The sequence below is a fragment of the Pelodiscus sinensis genome, chromosome 6 (genome assembly GCF_049634645.1).
Source record: "Pelodiscus sinensis isolate JC-2024 chromosome 6, ASM4963464v1, whole genome shotgun sequence".
NCBI lineage: Eukaryota > Metazoa > Chordata > Testudines > Trionychidae > Pelodiscus > Pelodiscus sinensis.
In genome coordinates, this window is record NC_134716.1 from 116873615 (window position 1) to 116891870 (window position 18256).

General features: G+C 45.6%; 1 protein-coding gene across 3 annotated transcripts in view; it reads left to right on the plus strand.

Annotated features, from left to right (window-relative positions):
- Positions 1-18256, plus strand: part of ZBTB7C (zinc finger and BTB domain containing 7C) — a 320248-nt gene that overhangs the window by 75633 nt on the left and 226359 nt on the right. The window contains exon 1 of one of the 3 annotated variants that reach the window (XM_075932700.1): positions 5532-6753. The exons of the other annotated variants lie outside the window; for them this stretch is intronic. The gene's annotated coding sequence lies outside the window, so the exon portion shown is untranslated. Of the gene's footprint in view, positions 1-5531; positions 6754-18256 lie in introns of those variants that run through there. 3 annotated transcript variants of the gene reach the window in all.

Sequence of the window (18256 nt, forward strand, 5' to 3'; positions counted from 1 at the left end):
CCTTAGAAAGCTTCTGCCAGCCTATCCTAGCTGGAGCCAGTTTCTGGGTCTTCACAGCAAGAACCTCACTAGTTTCACTACAGCCTCCTGAGCTTCCCCCTCACAGCAGCCACTTCCTGTTCTTTATAGGAAATAGCCTGATTCCCCTCAGGCGGGGTGCATTCCCCTCAAGCCACCGTGTTACAGATCCTCAGTGTCAGTGCTTGGACCTTGCAGTCTTGAAAGTATTTATCCTCCCAGTGTTCCTGTGAGGTGGCTGTTATCTCTTTTCAGAAAAAGGAGAGACTTGGTCACTTGCCCTGGTCACATAAGGAGTCTGTGGCAATGAAAGGAACCTGAACCTTAGCCTAGTGCCCTAACCACTGTGCAATGCTTCCTTTCAATCCCAAGGCTTCCCAGATGTCTGGGAGAGTCCTTCTCCTCTGTTTATCAGCTCAGTCTGTTTGCATTAATTCCTCTTGATGTCTATTCACGGAGACCTTTGAAGGAGCAAGACTTTAAAGTGGGCTGACGGGACGGCCAGGTCGTAGGAAGAGGTTGATCACTACACAGGCAGAATGCCTGTCAGTAGAAGACACCAAGCCAGGATGGGGGAGAGCTGCTACACTAGACTTGGCCACAAGGTGGTGCAACCAGTTGAGTCAACCCCTTCACACCTTCCCACATGCTTCAAGAATGATTGTAAACAATTCACACTCCTTCCTGTGGATCGAGTTCAGGGGACTGCTAAATAAAATGAAACTCATCAAGTGCTAGTCTGTGGCAAACCTTAATTATCTCATGTAGTTTAGGGCCTGATCCAGCTTCTCTTTGAATTCTCACTGATGTTATTGAGAGATGGTCGGGTCACTAGTTACTGCCTTTAGAGAGAAATGCTTGATTTGTTTTTTCCATAGCTTCTGGGCTACAGGATGCTTACGCTGGAAGCCTGGAGTTCAAAATCGTAATAGAGATGGGAAAGACCTATCGATCTTTGAGCGTTTTCCCCACACCCTGCCTCCTTGGCTAGTCTTATTCAGTATGTTTCCTGGCACTTTGTCTAGCATCATTTTAAACAGCTAAGTGATGGGATATGCATGACTTCCCTTGGAAGAATATTCCACTATCTAATAGAGCAGGCTCGGACATTTCCCCTCCATATTCAGCCTAAATTTTACTCTGGTTATTCTCATCTGAGTTTTCCCTGTTATGCCCCTGAGCTTGAGATGGGAGAAGTCAGGATCCAGAATCTAAACTATGGCTCATAAGTGTTCTCTTATGGAAAAAGCCTATAAAATGCAATGGGAGAAACCAACCCACTCATAGAGAAAGGTACTAGGGTTCTACAGAATGACTCTTTTAGGATCCATGCTCTGTTAAAGAAATTCTTTCTGTTGTGTATTTTTTATAACTATCTTTTGGAATTCTACTACTGGAATATAATTCTATAGGATGGTCCAAAAACTTGTAGAAAAGTCATCATGCTCCATGGAATTCTATAGGGCTTTTCCCCAGAGGTGGCTGCAACATGTACATCAGCATATGGAATTGCGGAACAAGCATGCTTGGGCAAAAGAGAAGAGAGGTCTGTAACTTGTTCACTTTGTCTTAATTTAAGAGGCAAGCTGCAAAACCTCATCCAAACGTGAATCAGAGTAGGATAGTACCAGAGGTGGCTAGATAGGGAAGTGCACTAGTGATGTAGTCTAAACACCAGATTTCTGGTGCCTCCGGGCAATTTTAGAATGGCATCAGGAACCTCTGGATGAATATTCTTCACAGCTTGAGGCATCAGCTTTCAGCTAAAGCAGAGGTTTGAGAACAGCCATCTGTGGAGGTGGCATCCGATTGCTATTTGCTTCTTTAATTGCTAAGAGCTCAGTTGCACCATTTTAGGCACAGCCTTGAGTAGGTAACAGCAGCTGGGTCAAAATATTTAACCTCCTTGCCTTGGTTTCCTCCTCCATCAGATGGAGGCAACAGTACCTCCCAGGGCCCTTGTGAGTACTAACTCAGTAGGGGAGCTCTCCTTTGCTCCCATTGAATCCAGTGATGGATCTCTCCTTGATACCAGTGGTGTTCAGAGAGAGCCCAGTGCTTAATGCTCTGGAGTGCGAAGGTGTCACATATTGGGGGTTCAGTTCAGGCTAGTAAGGGGTTGTCACTATCTGCCTTGTAAACCTGGGAGCTTTAAATGCTCTGCTGCTTTGTGTCACGACTCTGACACCAGCAGACAAGCATGCAATTCCCTGAGTGTCCAGGTGTTGTATTCTGCCCACAGCAGCCTGCCTACAACACAACAGTCCCATTGTGGCCTCCACTGGCCTTGGTTACTACCCCACGTGCACCCTCAGTCCCAAATGTCCTGAACACCATCTGCCCTGTAACATCCATCCCGCTGCTGGAACATTCAGGGGAATAATAAGGTCTGTTGCTCCTTTTAAAGAGATAAGAGTGCAGCAGCTGGTTACTTTAACTGGAGTTAACAATCTCTTCCATTCCAAACCAGTGCAGGGTTAGTTCAGATTAAAAGTAAAACAAATGTATTAACAAAGAGGTTAATACAATACACTTTCTAATGGCTACGACTTTGCTCAATAAGATACAGCCTTGGTTCAAGAGAAATTTCTTACCAAACACTTTTTTCCAACCATGGCTGAATTTCTCTCAGCCAGGACCTTCCGCAGAAGTACAAGATTCTAGTTTTCCTTGTCTTCCTTTGGGAAAAGATTTTTCCTAATCAGATTTCTCACCTATATGCAGTTCCAGAGAATTCAACCTCCTTGGTTGAAGGATCTCTTTTTTTGAGCTTGCAAGAGCTCTGTATCTCTCCAGTGATGGAGGCCAAGGTAGCTTCTTCTCTCTTCCCTTGCAGCTTCCCCATCTCACTGTTTTCCCCCCCTCCCCAAACTCAGAGTGGCCTCATGCTGCTCTTCACATCTGGTGGTTGTACTTCCCAGCTCCTTGCTGATGTCTAAGTAAATAAGGCCTCCATTGTTTTTGGTCACACTTTAGTTTAATTTCATTGGCAACAGATAGGTAGCTGCTCTCCCTCCTGTCTAGGTGAGTACTTGTTTCTCCCTTCATTTGGTCACAGACTTTAAACCATAATAGCAGTGAGTTTTCATAACTCCTGATGTAGAGCTAATACTTACATTCACAATGATATTTATTACCCAAGTATCATTAGCTTTCATAACAGACGCTCTTTGGTGCTCTGTTATAATGCAGCAATATTGTACAGTCAGTTGATTAAATTATGTATCATTTGAGATTCAGACTCCCTGTCTTTATAGCCCAGTAAGCCATTGAAATCTCTTCTCAGATGAAGATGCTTTTCTCCTGGGAAGAGATGTCATGTGTTCTGGTGAAGATTCATGCTGGGTTCCTCCCCTACTGATGATGATTGAGTCATTACCTCCTCCCCTTGTTAGCTGGATGGCTTTGTTTTACCTTTTATGTAAATGAACCTTCATTGTCTCAATGTGATGACCAGGTTGGTCAGGCATGCAAACACATTCCCTTGTGTAGGGGCAGATTGGCTTTATGCATTGCTTGCCAACACATAATTCTATCATATACACAACTCCTTGTCTGAACCTTGTGCATATATCACACAAGAATATTCGTGATCAATGACATATATTACAGGGTGTGTATATATAATGACAACAGTGTGTTAGTATAGTAAGTATGTCAGGCCTGACAAGAGTTGCTGACACAGACTAGTAAACCACAAATGGGCTTCTGTGTTGAGAAAGTGTGATTTATTTCCCCATTCCCAAGAGTTCTTCATGTTGTGCTACCTCTGCTTCCACTCAGCTGAATGAGAGTTTTGTCAGTGACTTCAGTGGGAGCAGAGCTAGCCCAATGTTGGGGGCCTTTGAAAATTCTGCCTGGTAAATGTTAATGGAATGCTAGCTTACTGCGAGTGAGAATACTGAAAGCAGGTGCCAAGAAGATATTGAGCCAGGTCTGCTCAAATGACGTCAGTCTCACATGGGCTTTATAAAAAAAAAGGTCTACGTTCAAATAAATAAGGCAAAACTGAAACAAAGGCCAAGGATACGTGAGTTGGGCGTTTCTCTTCACCTCGCATTTTTGGCTGACTTGCTTTTATTTTTCCAGCCGACTCCTGAGCATTTATGCACTCTCCAACTAGATTTAACAAGCACGAAATCAGGACTTTTAAAAACCTGGTTGCTTATCACACGTATCTGCTTCTAAAGAGGCTTTCATGACTAGAAGTTATGCAAAAGTGTGGCTGCTTTTCAAAGAAGACTTAAGGCTAAGTTCTTTCACTTTCCCACTTCACTCAATAAGGCCTTAATTCTGCACGCTCTTAAGCATGTGCTTAACTTGCTCATCATGTAAATATTCACATTGACTTCTCGTTTGCTTAAGGTTAAGTACATGCCAAAGAGTTTGGGGGAATCTGGATCTAACTTTCCAAACTTCTGATTTAGCAAGGCACTTAAGCATGTGCTTAACTTTTTAAGTGGAAGAATACACCACTGATGTCAGCGAAGCAACTCGTGCTTAAATTTAAGCACGTGCTTAGCTGTATTTAAAGGCTAACTGTGGAGGACAGAATTTTCTATATAAAATGCCTGTATAATTGTGACCTTTTGAGCATTCTCCTAATTTATACTTTCCAGATATAGTAATACAGTATTTGTCCTGAATGAGTGCTAGCTTGTTTAGCTGAAAAAAATCACTTGTGTCTATTTTGAGTGCTTGTGATTCTTTTTTTCTTTATACAGTGCAGATGGTGTGTGCCATTTAACAGTACGACTCAGGAAAGTGCCACCAAACATTTGCTTGGTTATTCCTACATGTTGGCACAGCAGAACTTTCAGAAGCTTGCCCGTATGTGGGGAAACAAGCTTTCTGTTTCTCGTCCGCAGGGACTGTACACTGTAAACAGTCTCACTTTTTTTTTTTTTAAGTGACTTGCCTTTCTGGGCTGCTGGATGTATCCAGGACTTGATCCAAAGCTCGTTCATGTCAGTGGTGAAACTCCCAACCTGTGCCTACACAAACCTATGGATCAAGCCTCTTAACACAGGTGGAGAGATCTGCACTAGAAAAATAGCTTCTGAAGCTTAGGGAAGGGGGTGGGTTTCAGAGCCTGAACACCCGGATGAGCTGCATGTTCAAAGGGCCATCTCTCTGCACAGCGATTTTTGGCATGCTAGCCTGAGCCCCACTAGCTTGAATCTGACCTGAACTTGAAGGTCTGCTTCCCTCCCTACAAAGTGCTGTGTAGATAAAACTGACTTTAGTGGGCTTTGGATCAGATCCATATTTAATGAAATGCTCTGTAATCCTTGGGGATAAATTGTACTATGTAGGATACTTACAAATAACTAATATTTGTAACTAATATTAATATTCTGTTAATGCAGAATAGTATTTAGCCCATAATAAATCATATCTTGTATTCCTAAAGCGCCATTTATCCTGACATGTCCCAAAGCACTTCATAAATTGCATCCATGCAAATCACCCTTTCAATTTCCAGCTGTTGAGCTTAGTCCTATAATAGTATTTTCGTTGGGTGTCTTTTTGTAGCTCCTAAGAGCCCTAGTTTGGAGTAGGAGAGCTTGCACTCTAAGTACAATTGCTGGGGCCAATACATACGTAACCCAGTGGTTAGTATGTGCTGTATGACAGGGGCATGGCTCTTCAGCTCAAGCAGTAGCAGCTCATTCTTCTAACTCTAGAAGCTCACAGTTCAGTCTCTGGTGAACCACATGCTCATCTCCTCCCACTGTCTCCTCCATGGTCGGTGCAAACCCCCAGCAATGGCCTTTGCTCAGAGGACCTACCACCCAGCAGCTGAGGCGGTGAAGTAGCAACTAGTGCCCTTGGCATGACTCGTGTCCATGTTTAAGCCTGTAGAACTGGTCAGTAACATGTTCCCTGGCTTCTTCCTTTCCCTGCCCTAGCCCATGCTGCTTCCTTCTCGCCTGCAGAGGGGATGACTGGAGAGGAACACTGCACCATACTGTGACATTTCCATTTATTAACACTGGGCCAGATTCTCTCCCCCTGTTCCGGTCTTCACTGCCCAGCTTTTTTTCAGTCTGTGCAGCTGCCATAAAAAAGCTGAACCAGCCCAAAAGAGATGGTACATGAGGAACAGGAAAGGATTTGCCAGGATCAGGTGCGCCCCACTATTGCTCAAAGGCTGTCGTGTCCCTTGGATACCGTGTTAAGTGGTACAAGCAAGAGCAGCCCCTGTGCTCCTCTAAGACATGCTGGGCTTGGAACATCTTGAGAATCAGCATCCATGACCTGTTCCCTGATTGCCCTCCCTTGCACTATGCTGCTTAGAGCACAGGAAGGAATCTGGGCCACCGAGTCTCATTCTGACATCACAAACCGAGTCCTGTAGGAGCAGAGTGTGGGGACAATTTAGCCCATGGTTTCTTCAGCTGGGCAAAAAGCTGTTTGGAACTAAAATCTTCAGCAATGCACAAGAATCCCCTTCGACTGTATTGTCCGTGCAACTCTGGCTCACTGAGCAACCCAGCAACACCCAGAGCAAAGCGAGAATGAGGCAGGGTATAAAAATGCTGTTCAGGTTCAGCTATAAATTAGCCTCTGCATTCTGCCTTTCAGCCTGGAGTGATTTCCAGATTCATAATGTACCTCGCCAGGAAGCGTGGAGCCCAGAGGTGTTTTAACCTTCATTTTGGAATGACCAATCTGGCAGCTTCAGTCGCTCTCAAGTGGCAACCTTAGGCTCCTGTAGAGATAACGGCTCAGGTAATCACACAGGTCCGAAACTGTGCGCCACCTTATGTCATCAGGGCAATTTGAAAATCAATTTGATGTCTGTCAGGGAGGCGGCATGGCTCCCACAGGACCAGAGTGACATGCTGGGTCCACTCATTAGAATTCAGGGGGCAGCATTTTGTGCAAGCCAGAGGCTGGTGCAGTGTCTTTCTGGGAAAGTCATAAAAATAAAGCATTACAATCATCTCCCCTAATTAAAGGCAACAGTAACAGGGACCGCAGCCCCAGCCTGTTACACAGCTGGATTCTGGTAAAGAGAAGTGCTAGCCACAGAAGTGCTGTGATGAGCAAATAAGATAAGCAGATGCTGCTGCCCCCTCATTTCTAACACTGGCGTGGGGAGGGGGGCTCTTTGAACAGTGGTTTAGTCAAGCACTTAGAAGATTTGAGGTCAAAGTCTGACATGGCTAGTGATGAATTTGAAGGCAATGGAGGAAGAGCAGCAAACGTTATGAGTAGGCTGCATGGTTTGACTCATGAGGAAAGATTAAAAAGGGTAAATGCCTCTGTTGTGGATAAGTGACAGTAACAGGGGCGTAATTGCAGACTATGGATACTGGAGGTATAAGAACCAAAGATAAAGAGAGGTTGATTAGAGTGGGGGAGAGGAGAAATATGAGGAGTAAGGGGATGAATTTAAGCAAAAGAAAGTACAAGTTCAGCTTCTGAATGGAGATCAGTGGTTTGTATTCATTAGGCCACTTCTACATCACTAGCTCTCACGTCCTCCCCATTTATCACCCTCTGTTTTCAGTATACCAATTACCTAAGAAAGGACTGTATTTTCTTCTCATGGATACTGGGCAATTACAGAATAACTCCATTAATTGCGAAGAAATTGTAGTGTAACTGACATCAGAATTGGATTCCCCCAGGACCAAATCTTTTGGAAAAAACAGGCCTGTCTTTTGTAACACTTAGGCTACGTCTACACTGGCACCCTTTTCCGGAAATGCTTAAAACGGAACAGTTTTCTGTTATAAGTATTTCCGGAAAAAGCGCGTCTACATTGGCAGGATGCTTTTCTAGAAAAGCACTTTTTCCAGAAAAGCGTCCATGGCCAATCTAGACGCGCTTTTCCGCAAAAAAGCCCCGATCGTCATTTTCACAATCAGGGCTTTTTTGCGGAAAACACTATTGTGCTGTCTACACTGGCCCTTTTCCGGAACGGGAGCAGCATAGTTTTCCCAGAAAAGCACTGATGATTTTACAGTAGATCGTCAGTGCTTTTCCGGAAATTCAAGGGGCCAGTGTAGATAGCTGGCAAGTTATTCTGGAAAAACGGCTGATTTTCCGGAATAAGTGGCCAGTGTAGACACAGCCTTATTGTAAAGGAGGGTGTGAAACATATGTTCCATGTATTCATATTCAGGATAGTCAAATCTCAGTCAGTACATTTCTAGTCTTGTGGGTTGAAAGAGTTAACCTTACAAATGTGAGTGCTGTTGATGCAGTGTCATCTTCCTGAGTCTGCAGGCAGCCTGAGATGATATGGAAAGTGTGAACTCACCTGCCCCCTCTTGGTCTTATTGGGATGCCAGTGCTTTAACTCCCTTTTATATCATTAACTCTTTCCACACTAGTATTTGTAGCAGGGGAAAGAGTGGCTGAATTTTCTATAGCTCTATTAATTTTGCATGGCTCACTCTCAGGGGGTACGTCTAGACTACAGGACAAAGTTGAGTTAAGATATGCAACTTCCGCTATGTTGATTGTGTAGCTGAAGTCGAAGTAGCTTAAATTGGCTTTTGGCACTGTCTACACTGTAGAAAGTTGAAGAGAGAACACTCTTCCTTCGACTGCCCTTACTCCTGTAAAAGCAGAGTTATGGGCATCGATTGGAGTGCCCTCTCACTTCAAATTAGCGTGTCTTCACTAGACCACTAATTCGAACCCTGGAAGATCGTCAGCAGCAGCTTCGATCTTCCTCTGTAGTGTAGATGTACCCTGAGTTCTCAGCATGAGACAGAGGCATCTGATTTTGAGAGCTGCTTGCCAGTTGCAGCTCATGGTGATTTCAGATAGAGTAGGGGGTAATCAGTACCCCTGGAAATCAGCTCCTTAAAAGTGTTTCCATATCACACACAGCATATGTTACATCAACCTAGGGCAGGTTACGCAAAGGTTTTTTGCACTGGTTTAAACTGAATACTTAAAATAGTCTAAGCCACATCTAAACTAGGTTAGCATAATCCAGTAATTTCCTGAATTCAACTAACCAAGTATAAGTACTGCATTTTTAGGGGTTTGAAATCAATATAAAATTGATTTAGTTGCACTAGTGCAAATTTTCTAATAAAGCCCTGAGACCACCTTGCACACATGTTCCAAAATGAAACTTACACAGCATTACACATTGCTCCTGGATATGACCCGTTTGACCCAACACTGAAATTAGATCCTCACTTTTATGAAAAATAAAATAAAAGGAGCTGCGCTGTTTCCTGCTGCACTTTCATTTTCTTCTTGGTGCTGTCGAAGCAATGTTTGCTAGGGCCCCTGCCCACTTTTATTTCAGTTCATAACGTGTAATTGTGTTCAGGGCCAAATATAGGGAATGGAATTCTAGGGTGGGCTCTCTGCCTGTCACACAACAAAGCCTCAGAAAGGGTGTTGCCTCCTTTCAACATCCTCCTCCATAACCACTTGATCTGGTTGCGTGGTAACCCAGTGATCGTGCACAATTTACCTTCCCCACCCTCCTCCCTTTCAACCCCCAGTCACCGCAACTGGCCTGATTTAGCCGCTGAGGCTCTCTGGTTAATGTCAGATCAGCAAATGATGTTTGTTGCGTTCTGTGTTTCCTGGTCGAGTTTGGGGGGGAGGAGGGGCAAAAGGAAAAAGTGTTCAGAAATATGGAACAATCTACTTGCTTCATGATTGCACTCACTTCTCTGCTGATGTGTAGCGGTATGTGGGACTAGAGAAGAGACCGTGCTAATGTTCTGCAAGTTCAGAATGCAGGGAACGCCTTTGGAAAGGCAAGCAGTGAGTTAGGAGTTTAATAACTGCTGTGTTGACACAGAAAGTCATTCTCTCTGCAGAAGCAAACTGACTCTGAGGCAGAATGCATGTGGCAATGCTATTCCGTTCTCATTTCTAAAGTGCCCTTTACCATAGTTTGTAAGGACCTGATCCTGTACATATGCATGCTACTAATCTTATCTCTGTAGCCATCCTGTGGTTTTTGAGGGAGTAAAGTTACTCATGTGCATGTTGACACTCACTCAGGGCCCAGTGCTATGTAACTACACTCACAGGCGTACCCACAGCTATGTATGTACTCAACAGCTCAGCTAGGAGAATAATCCTATACACGTGCCCAAGTAATTCTGGGATTTGGGGCTGGCATTTCAAAGGGCCTGAGCATGTTAAGTGCCCAACTCCCACTGAAAGCCAATGAGAATTGGGCACCTAATCCTTTCCTAGATCCCTTTGAAAATCCCTGTCTTGATAGCGAAAGCTGCTCCAACAACTTATTGTAGGTGTAAGGAAGAAAGCTGGGTTTCATTCATGTACCAGAGCAGAGAGGCACTAACTCCATGGGTGCTCCAGGCCTCAAGTACCCACAAAGAAAGGGGGGCTGCTGAGCACCCACACAGCTGGATGAATCTTTTGTGGATTCTGGCACCCCCCATTTCGCTCTGTCTTGAGGCTCCACCCCTGCTTGGCCTCTTCCCATTGAGGCCGTGCCCCTACTCAGTCTCTGTTCCACAAGGTCCCACCCTTTGCTCATCCAGGAGAGGAAGGGTGGAGAGGAGCATGCACCAGTAAAAACAAAAGGCAGCTCCTGTGCCAGAGGACTCGGTTCTGGAAATTGTGTGGATAACAAGTGTACAGCGTGCAAAATAGAGCCGGGATCTACCATCTCAGAGCAGGGAATGAGCAATCCGGGTTCCATTCCAGGCCATGCCACGCATTTGCTCTGTGACCTCTGGACCATTAACTGAATTTCTCTGCACCTCAGTTTTCCCCTTTGGAAAAATGGGAATAATAATACCCACGGCACAGGGCTGTAACAGGCCGTGGCTCATTACTGTTTGTAAAGGTGCCGGAGGGAATAAATAGATAGTTCATTATTAATGATTAGATGATATTACTGTTTATTGGTGTTAAGATTTGCCGGGAGCAAAATTTTCCCCCCAGCGTGTTGTGTTACTCATAGTGATTGCCGATGGGAATTGTTTGAATAACAAGAGCAGACAAGGAGCCTGCAAAGTGTTTAAAGCCGGGGGGGAAATAAGACAAAATTGTACCAAACCTGGCAAAGCAGCGTTAATGACATTCTACAGCAGGCAGTGGTAGGACACCTCGACAGTCAGCAATATGAACGTGGGCGCTTAAGACAGCAGTGTCCTTCTGTGGGGGGGGCAACTGGAAGTCTTGAGGTAGGGGCACTATCCAAGTTTGAAGCTTCAAATGTGTTGGTAGGTGTGGGAGAGGGGGAGGGAGGGAAGAGATTCCTCATAGGCCTGTGATGTTGCTGTGATAACCACAACTTTCCACTGTCAAGCAGAGTGACCAGCAAGTCTGTCGGCTACTCAAAGGAAACCTATATCTAGGGCTGCACGGAGAGTGTGAGAGCCCCCAGCCTCCTTTAATGGAGGTTAGCTCACTGGCCCTGCCCCCCTCATGCACTGAAGGGCTCCCCCCACACAGCGGCAGGAGGAGCCCTGGCTGAACCACCCTGACCCCCCAGGCCACTGGCTGCCCTGAACACCAGCCCATCCCCTGGTCCATGGCCCGGCCTAAGTCCTGCTGTGACCCCTGGGCTGACAGCCCAACCTGAGCCCCCACCAGCGTCAGGGAAGACAGGGAGCAAGGCCAGACCCTCAGAGCAGAGTGTGGGCGGGGCCTAACCCTGGGTTTGGGGAGGCTGAGTCTCACCTGGCCTATTCTACCCACCACCCATGCTAGGAGTGGTGAGACTCTCCACTTGGAAACATATTCTCGGGAGAGCTGCTGCTCCAGTTGGGAAACCTCTGTGCCTTGTTTGTGCCGCGGGGCGTCGTTACACATGCTGGTGAGAGAACTGTGCGACGGATACCGTGCTATCTGCAGTAGTGCCTTTCTGCCCCATGGCTTGGGGCCCCTATTCCTCCATCTGTTTATCCTCACGTTTCTGAGGTGCCTGAAATGTTAGCCTCCTGGCTGCTGCTCAACTGGCCTCATTTTTCCTGTGCCTTTTCTGGCTGCTCGGCCTTCTTTCTCCTGCATAGAGGCTGACTGTTCGCCATTTCTTAGTGCTGTCCCCTTGCATCCTCTGAGGTTCCTACTTATTCCCTGCTTCTGTTTGCCCACCTACCTGACCAACCCCAGTGCTCCCTGAGTTCTGCAAGTAGCAGAGGTACTCTACCTCTGGGCTTGGAGGAAGCTTGCCGTTTTTCATTGTAGTTTTTTTCAGTCTGTTACAGACCAAGGACTCGAGCTGCAAAATTCAGATTCAGGTTTCAAAAGCCTCAAAGTTCCAGGGTATGTGGATCTAGGGTTTTGGTTCAGGCCTAGATTCAAGTACACAATGACACTTGATGTTCCTTCCCTGGACCTCAGTAGGAAGCAAAGCCTCAGAACTAGAACTATGCAAAATGTCTGCCTTACAGGCCGGGAACCCACAGAAGTCATGGGGCTTTGGGTTTGCTGGCAAGTCATTCAGATCAGCTTTGTAGGACAGTGCAGGATCTCTACCTGAACAGCGAGGGGTTCTGAAATCTGGGTCTGTCTATGGTTTCCTGTTTAGATTCAAAACCAGGTGAAATGTTCTAGTTTAATTAATTTTGCTTTGAGTTTTCAGATTCCATCAAACAAGACTCAGAGATAAATTTGAGGGATGAAGAGGTGCATGCTTGGACACTAGCCCCCATGGATGGAACCTGAGTTGGGCATAGCCTATCCCCTTAGGAGGTAGAACTGCTGTGATTTGCACAGCTGTGCTCAGAATCCCTCAATGAGTGACAGCAGGATCCCCTCCTCTCTATGCCCCAAACCCCCAAATCAGCATGAGTCAGACCCCACTCCCTCCTATGGTCAGATGCCTTTCTGATTAAGGGGATCCTTGTTGCACAAAGGTGCTGTATATTCTGATAAAGATGCTATGTATTCTGCTACTCCTCTTTATTCCCTTACGTTCCAAAGGCTACATGACTGGCAATTCCATAAAACTCCATTGGAATCCTTCAGCTGATCTTTGGGAGTTCTAACTGGCTGACCAGTAATCCCCTAACCTGGAGCCAAACACACCCATCCAATGATCTGTCCCCAAACGTAGCTGTTACGTGGAGGCAGTTGAAAATGTTCAGCTAGAATTTCCCCTAGCTTGGCTCTGTTTCTTACGAAGGAGAGAGAGGCTTAGTCTACACTACAGGGTTTTTGTGCTAGAAGCCTTTTGTGGAAGAGTTCTTGCACAAAAACTTCTTGTGCAAAAGCGCATCCAGACCTCAAAGCTCATTGCAAAAGTGATGTGCTTTTGCACAAGAGAACATCCACACTGCATGGACACTCTTGCACAAGAAAGCTCTGATGGCCATTCGCAGAATGGCCATCAGAACACCTGTGCTTTTTTCAATAGGAGTTTCTTCCGCAAAAACCCCTCCGGAGAGTCCACACCTGCCTTTTTCCACAAGAGCTGTAGCGTAAAAAGGAGTTATTCCTCGTGGGGAGAGGAATAACTCTACTGGCAAAAGCCCTCTGTTTTGCCAATTTTCTTGTGCAAAAATGCGCTTGAGGTGTGGACGCTCCGCCGGTTTTTGCACCAAAACCTTGTAGTGGAGACAGAGCCAGAAACTCCACCCTCTTGTGTCCATCAGAGCCACTCTGCAGAATGAATCATGGATGTGGAAGTCACTGCTTCTCCTTCGCATTGTGGTGAGCATGCTCCGTCCCAGGGCCTGTCTATTGGGTGTTTTTGACATTTGCCTCTCCCTACAGGAGCATATTGGTGGTGCCGGGGCAGTCTCTTACACAGCAGTGGGGAGGTGTAATTCACAGATCTGGATAGACAGAGATGTGCTAATTCTGCTTGAATGAGCACCTAACAGTAGTAGTGTGACTGTTATAGCACGGGCCGCTGCTCAGGTCAGCCACCTAGTGTATTCCTTCCCATCCCTTGTCTACATACTTGGGGACTAGCCCAAACTGCCACCTGTGGTGCTGTGGCACTAACTTGAGCCGAGCTTGTGTGTGTGTGTGTCCATCTCCCCCACTGGAAATCACATCCCTCAGTTCCTGTGCAGATGGTTCCCGCTTGATAATTGAGGTTTAGGATTCCTAGTCTCAGACTTTCCTCCTATCTTTAAGTCCAGCTCACCAGCTGGCACTGCTTGCCCTATGCTCTGGTTTTTAACGTCTCCTGTGAGGTGTAGTTGGTGCGGGTACTCAGTACCTCCTGTCTCCTATTCTGCATAGTAAACTGGATGCCATGCCGGTAGGGGAAGCTGAACACAAGCTTCCCCTAATAAAAATATCAAGTCCTAAAGAGTCTCTTTGCTGATACCCAGTGTTCAGGGCTGGAATAGATCCCTTCACTTTCAGACCGGGGGGGTTGTTGATTAAGTTGGTTCCCCAACTGCCAATTAGTGGGATTTTCAGACACACTCAGCACTGCCTTAGCTAATACAGAAACAGAGGGAGTCCTAAAAAACGTGGAACCCTATGATGACATTTTAAAACCATCCCTTTCTGGAATAGAATCAACTTACACAGGGCTGAATACAAGGCACTTGTCACCATTGAGTAAGGAGGGTAAGATCTCTGGGAAGGCTGATCAATTAGGGTTGTCCCCTCTCTTCTCCATTTCCCCCTCAGCAAAGGCTTTGTCCCATTGGACCTACACCTAGGTGTGGGGGGAGGACAGTGAGTGAAGACAAAGGTTAGTTGGGTTCAGAGATTCTTACCACTCTGAGCCATGTGGCGATGCTACAGCTCCCACTCTCCACCAGCACTCATGGAGCTAGAATACTGCCCAGTTATGGATCTTGTTTCCATCAGAAGAGGTGCAACTGCAGGGCCTTGTTGGCCAGTTGCTGCCATCTTTGGGCCACTGCAGAGAAAACCAAGGAGAGGGGAGACTGAAAGGAAAAGGAAACCCAGAGGACATTTTAATAAAACAATTGGCCATAGAGTTTCTATTGCCAGGAATAAATCAGCAGTAGGTAGTTCAGAGGGAGGCAAAGTCTCACCTGGCAGGTGAACCTTAGGCTGCCCGGCCTCAGTAAGTGCATTGCTTGTCAGTGAAAACAGAAACACCAAAAATTGACTGGCAGGGAATGACAGTAAAAAAATGCACATGTCACAAAAAAGGGCTAGATCAGCTGGAAATTTAGCGTTGTCTTTCCTTCTCAAGAGCCTCTGGGTTACAGGAGCACTTCTATTAGAGCAGTAGTTCTCAGTAGTTCTCAACATTTTTGTTTTGTTTTGGTTTTTTTGTTTTTTCACGGATCACTTCGAAATTGCTGAGGGTCTTGGTGGACAACTTAATATCTTTCCAAATGTTGTTTGTACCATTCGCTAACTATGGTAAAGTGCTTTGAATCAAAGTGCTATATAAAATAATAATTAACTGAATAATAATTAACTATCCCTCTTGCATGCATATTATCGGCACACATAGCTCAGCTTTAAGGTGCTAAACCAGTGGCCAAGTTTCCTGTGGTCCCATAAAGCTGTTTACAGCCTCCAGTCCTGGCTTTGTGTTCTGTGCTGTTAGTTTGCTCTCATTTACCCCTAAAGGTCTTCTAAGAGTCCAGTAAGCAGTGACAGTGTTGGTACCGTAATTTAGTGAATATAACCCGCGGGTTATATTCGTTTTTACAAACCCCGCACCCCAACTACAGGGTATACTTGAGTGCCGGGTATACAACACTTTTTTTTTTACACACCAGCTCACCGCCCGGTTCCTGTGCAGCCTCCAGCCTCCAAGCAATGAGCGCTCCCCCTCCTGGTTCCTGCACAGCCTCCAGCCTCCGGGCAGGGAAGTGCTCACCACCCGATTCCTCCGCAGCCATAGGAAGGGGCAGGGGGAGCGCTCATCCGGCTGTGCAGGAACCAGGCAGTGAGTGCTCCCCTGCCTGGAGGCTGACGGCTGCACAGGAACCGGGTAGTGAGTGGCTGGCTAATTTCCCCCCTCCTTCCCCCCTACACCATAAATATACCCCTGGCATCCCACGGGTTATACTCGTGTGCAGGGTATACAAGATTTTTTTAACTCAAAGCAAAAACCGTGGGGTATATTCGGGTGCGGGGAATATTCGCTAAAAGACGGTAATGCTGCTAGACATTTCTCTGGTTTGACACTGGTCAGCTCCTGAGGGTGCTGGACCAGAGAGGTTCAACCTGTAGTTTGTTATGGATATTTTAAATGAGTGTTTACCCAGGCTGTTCAAATGCAACACAGCCCTGTAGAAACAGGCAAAGTTCTCTTGTTTTCACATTGTGCATGTCCCCATCTCAAAAACTCACAGTGGATTCTTGAGAATTTCAGTAGGAATCTGCAGACGCTACTTGAAAAGTTTAAAGAATGTCAAAGTGAATGATCACTGTGCCATGGGTTTTTGAACCATCCTATTCTTTTTCTCTCTCAAATTCTATAAGAAGATTAAAAACACCTAGGCCGTGTCCACACTCAGTACCCTTTTTTCGAAAGAACTTCTCCTGCATCCAGACTCAAGCCGCGTTCTTTCGAAATTATTTCGAAAGAACGCGGCTTTTCTTTCAATGGCGGTAAACCTCGTTTCACGAGGAAGAACGCCTTCCTTCGAAAGTTCCTCTTTCGAAGGAAGGCGTTCTTCAATGTAAAGAGGCCGTCTTCGAAAGAGAGCATCCAGACTCGCTGGGTGCTCTCTTTCGAAAAAGCGGATTTCCTCTATCGAAAGATCCGCCTGCAGTCTAGACACAGCCCTAGAGAGTGGTGCCATCTTCTATGAAGTTCTATATTTTCACATAAAGTTTTCACTTACAGATGGTATCACTGAGAACCCGATTGTGTGGCTGCCTCTACAGTGGCAGAATTGACTCACCACCAGAGCACAGCTAAACGCCAAAGTGTTAAAAATACCTGTGTACTATCTACACCACAGTTGCCCTGGTAGCCACCACTAGCGCAGCTGCATAAGTGGTGAATTACCCGAGGTAGATTCAGACTTCTCATATCTATAAACTGTAATACAATCTACAGCCCGTGGCATATTGCATGTGTTATTGACTTGCAATACAATAGGAGATGGTCTAGTGGTGAGGGCATTGAATTAGGATTCTGGACCCGTCCCTGTAGTGTGACCTCACTCAAGTCAATTCACCTCTTTGTGGCTCTCTTTTTTCTCTATCCTTTGTCCACTAGACTGTAAGCTATTTGGGACAGGGCTTGTCTCTCACTATGTGCACATGAATGGCCCAGCCCGGCGGTCTCTGATTTCCATTGAGCCTCTAGGTGTTGCTATAACCCAGACAATAAATAACAAAATTAAGTCAGAATATCTCTGATTTTGAAGATTTAAGATGACCCCTAGGTATTGTCTGAATATTTAGGGGCACAATTTAAGTGGGATACTGCTTTCCCCCCTCCAGCTAGATTTAAATGAGACCACTTCCAGAGCATTGATAGCTCAGGATTGTAGGGGACCTGTGCTGATTATTTTAAAAGTTTGTAGGACTCTCCGATCCATCCTATTCCTTCCAGCTCCTAAATTGCTGCTAAAAAGGCAGAACTGGCCAAACAGCAGTAGCTTTCTATATTTTGATCTTGTAGTTTTGATGTGATTTCATAGAAAATAAATGCTGTGTCCTTAAGGATTGGTCCGCAGCTAAGTATAAGGGTATGTAACTCCACCCTGCAGTTTTGTTAGAACTGAGGCTTTTTTGGGGAGGAGGCGGGAGTGGTGGATTGCCTCCCTCCCCTTCATCTCAACCATGAAATAACCAAAGTTTTAAAATAATGGTCTTTTATCATGCAGGCAGAGTTATTCTACCTACTTGTCACCCACAGAAAGCTAAAAGAGCAGGACCTAGCGGAAATCAAATCTCACCTTCATCTGTGTATTGTGCTCCCTTATCTGTCCCTTATGCAGCTATTGTTATAAAAGAGTTTACCAGAATATGTTGCTGTACTTAAAAACATCTCTCAGAATATTACAGACTGTTATCACTCAACTGTGCTGACGATAGGTAAAGCAGGTATATCGGTTCTCGGCTTGCCGGTGAATTATCTCTGAGCAGCTAGCTCTACGGTAGAGACAGACACTTTAAACTAGAATTGTGTATATTGGTAAAAGGTGTGGAGCTGGTGTCAGTGTATTTTCAAACAGTGTGCTTAATGGTTTAGTCAATTCAATCATCTATCGTTTTGTTATTGAAAGAGCTATTAATTCCCCCTTCTGTTCCATTCTTCTTCAGTAAGAATCTGTTTGCCGATTTATCAGCTGTCTTTTAAAAGTCTCAGAGGTGTAGCCTCAATGCATCTAATGAAGTGGGTTCCAGACCATGA